Genomic DNA, 4,516 nt, shown 5'->3' with positions numbered 1-4,516 from the left:
GCTATTCGTCCTGTCAGTTTCTACACCTACTTTTTGCTGGTCAGTATTTCTGGTATTACGTCGATGGCCTTCATTTGATCCGGCTCTATTCCCCTTTGTGATACTAAGAAACCAAAGAACTTTCCAGAAGTCATGCCGAAGGCGCACTTTTCAGGATTCAGTTTCATTCTGTACTGCCTTAGTATTTTGAAGTCTTCCTTCAGGTGACCAATGTGATTTTTTTCTTTGTCGACGTCACTAGCATGTCATCGATGTAAATCTCCATTATCTTACCGAGTTTCTCTTTGAACATTTTGGTGACTAACCTTTGGTACGTGGCCCCTGCATTTTTAAGCCCGAACATCATCACCTTATAGCAGTACGTACCTCGATGAGTGATGAAAGTGGTCTTTTCTTGATCTTCTTCAGCCATGAGAATTTGGTTATAAACGGAGTACGCATCCAGGAAGCTCAGCAGTTCGTGTCCCGTTGTTGCATCAATAAGTTGGTCGATGTGGGGTAACGGGAAAGAGTCCTTCGGGCATGCTTTGTTTAAATCGGTGAAGTCGACACACATTCGCCACTTCCCGTTCTTCTTTTTGATCATGACCACATTGGCGACCCATTGGGGGCATTTCGATTCTCTGATGGAACCGTTGGCGATTAATTTATCAACTTCCTCGTTGACTACCTCATTGATTGCGGTATTGAACTTCCTCCTTATTTGTTGTACCGGCGGATAGAATGGGTCGACATTCAGCTTATGCGTGGCGATCTCCCTTGGGATTCCTGGCATATCTGAGTAGGAAAAAGCAAACAAATCGGCGTTGTTAGTTAAAACTCATGATACTTACCTGGCTCAGAGAGATTGTGCCCAACGTAAGCCTTTTTGGTGCAGTCGATGTTATCTAGATGGACGGGGTCAAGATCTTCTACGGTTGTCTTGCAAGCTTCTACAAGGTCCGGATCTTTAAAGGCCTCTACTTGTATGTCGGCTTTGGTGCCCGACATGGCTGACTGCTATGCTTCCGCACTTACCCCTTTTAGCTGTTTTGTATGTGTGCAATATTGGGCGATCCGGTAGCATTCTTGGGCGGTACGTGGCTCACCTCGAATACTAAATATCCCTCATGGGGTGGGAAATTTGATCACTTGATAGAAACTTGAGGGAACGGCTCACATGGCGTGTATCCATGGTCATCCTATGATGGAATTGTAGGCCGTTTCCTGGTTCATGACGTGGAATGTTGTTTCCAGGGTGACCCCTCCTGCCAGGACATGTAGCACTATTTCTCTAGATGTCCGCTCTACTGCATTATTAAAACCCGTTAGTGTTATGCAATGCGGTATTATTTTATCCTCGAGCCTTATTTGCATAAGAACTCGCAGGTGAACAATACACGTACCGCTTACATCATCTACCATGATTCTTTTTACATCGGTATTAGCGATGTGTAAAGTTATAACCAAAGCATCATAGTGAGGGTAAGACAAACTATCGGTATCTGACTTATTGAAGATGATACTATCTTCAAGGTTATCATATCGTTCGTAGGCGACTGTCCGTTTGAGTTTGTTCGTGGTGGTGAACTTCACATGGTTGATTACCATGTCATCATCGCTGCCAATGATCATTTTTATGGTACGGGCTGGTGATGGTGGCTTTGGAGGCCCTTGAGATGGGTCGCGCCCTCGAGCGAAGTTGGCCCTTCCTTTATCGCTTAGCAGTTCTTTTAGGTACCCCTGGTTCAACATCCTAACTACTTCTTGCGGCAGACCTATGCAATCTTCGATCTTGTGTCCTCTTTCTTGGTGGAATTCACAGAGGACGTTCGACCTCTTGGTGCTTGGATCCGATTTCATCTTTTGCGGCCATTGCACCTTCGTGCCCAACTTCTCCAGTGCGTACACTATCTCTGAAGGGAAAACACAAAAATTATGAGTAGATAATAGTGGAGGCATACCTCTTTCGTTGCGGAGGGGTGCAGTGTGTCATGGCGCGGCGTCTGCATGCCGTGGAGGGGGCGAGTTGGATGTTCGGATATAGGGCTGATGCCTTTTGTGATTGAAACATGATGGTTGATCTCTTCGCCCATCATTACGTCTATCTCTCCTTGTCTCGGTCTGGACTGATGTTAATCGTTGAAGTGGGTTGTTCAGGTCGCCTCGTCTGCCTTCACCTCGGCGCAATAGGCGTTGTGGATCTCTTCCCATGTGGTGGGGGGTACTTCATGAGTCTACTGAGCAGTTTTTTGGTTGCCTTTGACCCGTTCCTGTTTAACCCATTTTGAAAGGCTGCTACTGCCATCCATTTTGACACGTTCAGTAGACTCATCCTTACTCTGTTGAATCGGTACAGGAAATCTCGGAGTCCCTTGCCCGTCGTTTGCATGACGACGAAGATATCATTAACCCTAGCCTCAGCCTTCTTCGCTCCTGCATGATCGGTGGCGAATTTATCCGCCATCTCTTCAAACGTCGATATCGATCGCGCTGGTATCTGGGAGTACCATGTCAATGCTCCCCCTGTCAAGGTCTCACCGAACTTCTTTAGCAGCACAGACGGTACATGTTCTTTTGATAGATCATTTCCCTTTACTGCAGTAACATAATGAATTAAGTGATCCTCCGGGTTCGTGGTCCCGTCATATATTTTCAAGTATGGCGGCATTTTGAAGGTCTTTGGAGTAGAGTGTGGAGCAGCCCCTTCGCTGTAAGGCCGTTCGACGAATCGGCCCACATCGCGTTTTGGTAATAGCTTCAGAGCGCCTGGTATTTTGTCAACCCTTTCTTGATGTTCCTTCATCTGGTCGCATAGTATTTTGTTCTCGTTTTCCATCTCTTCTATTTTCTTTAGGATGGCCATAAGTGCATCGTCACCTGCATTAGTAACAGTGTATGTGTCACATGCTCGTGTAGCGCTTGGCTCATCGGCGATAGTTGCGATTTCTGTAGGTGGTACGTCTTCGACATCTCCTTGAGTGGGTTTCTCGAGCATGTTGCTCAAAGCACTTGTTAACCATGCTTCTAGCAGCTTTTTGACTGCTGGTGGTGCTTCCCCCACCGTGGATGTTGAGGCTCCCCTTTCGCGCAAGATCATTAGATCCCCGTGTGGAAGAGGTGAGATCTCCCCCTCCGTTGTAGCTCTTAGTGTTGTATTCTCACTGTCTTCTCTACCGGTTTCGTTGAGGGAGTTCAGGAGATTATTCGAGACATCTGCTACCGCCTTCAGCCTCGCTTCCTTTCCCGCCATTGTTGGTTTTTATGAGGTTTGAAAAAAGAGTAATTATCACTTTCAGAAATCTAGATGAGAACTATGATTTCAGTTATAGAAATCTCCACAGACGGCGCCAAATTGTTTGACTCAAAAGATGTTAAGACCTTTTTGAACAAATCAATCGAAGATGAATGGGTAAATCGTAGCTGAAGATAATAATCTCTAGAATAATAATAGGTGAAAGGAAGAGAGTTGCAAAGTTTCTTTTCATTCAGGATTGGTAAATTTTTCAGAGTCCCCCTTTTACAAGGTCTTTTCCCCCGTGATATACAACAACAACAACAACAACAACCCAGTATAATCCCACTTAGTGGGGTTTGGGGAGGGTAGTGTGTACGCAGACCTTACCCCTACCCTGGAGTAGAGAGGCTGTTTCCAAATAGACCCTCGACATCCTTCCCTCCAAGAACTTCCCACCTTGCTCTTGGGGAGACTCAAACTCACAACCTCTTGGTTGGAAGTGGGGGTTGCTTACTATCAGAGCAACCCCTTATATACTAGAGAAAAAACCTTCGGAATTGTAAGCAACCAAATACAAGGAATATTCGGCGGAATATTCTTAATGGCCCCTAATGGGATTACACTACTACAGGGGTCGCGCAGTTTCTTCTTTCGCCCTAAGTCGTCTCCTTTGGGACGCCGATTCGAAGGTACTTGGTCGTTTGTCTTGCTCGTCATAGGTCGAGGTCGGTTAAATTTGGACCCATACAACTACCATACACATCATTGAACGTAGAAGCTTTTGCATGAAGCAAGGGTTTTCTCCATGGGGGAATTTGCTATCTTCAAACTGAAGCTAGAGCCTGTACCCTCTTTGATTATTATGGAGTGAAGAGTGCTATTCTAGCTTCAAACATAATCATGAACATGTGGTGATAATGTCAAGGACGGATCATATTGACCATATGGTCAGGGCGGATGCTGCAAAGAAGATACGGATTTATTCGAACTCAATCGTTCTTCTTTAAATTCTATAGAACAACAATAACGATGACGACAACAATAATATACTCCATATAATCTAACAAAATAGGTTCTGAGGAGGGTTGAATATATATAGATCTTATCCCGACATTTATGAAGATAGAGAGGCTATAACAGATAGACCCCTAGCTCAAAGAAAATTCAAAAGAGGTAAATATAACAAGTAATAATAACATGCATCCAGATAAATGAATAAGGTGATTTTGAATAAGGACAATAATAAATTTTGAATTCAGTAAATTTAATAGAATGTGATAAATATCGAATACTAACCCC

The sequence above is a fragment of the Nicotiana sylvestris genome, chromosome 12 (genome assembly GCF_000393655.2).
Source record: "Nicotiana sylvestris chromosome 12, ASM39365v2, whole genome shotgun sequence".
Classification (NCBI taxonomy): Eukaryota; Viridiplantae; Streptophyta; class Magnoliopsida; order Solanales; family Solanaceae; genus Nicotiana; species Nicotiana sylvestris.
The sequence above is the reverse complement of the archived record's forward strand: the minus strand, read 5'-3'. Positions refer to the sequence as shown.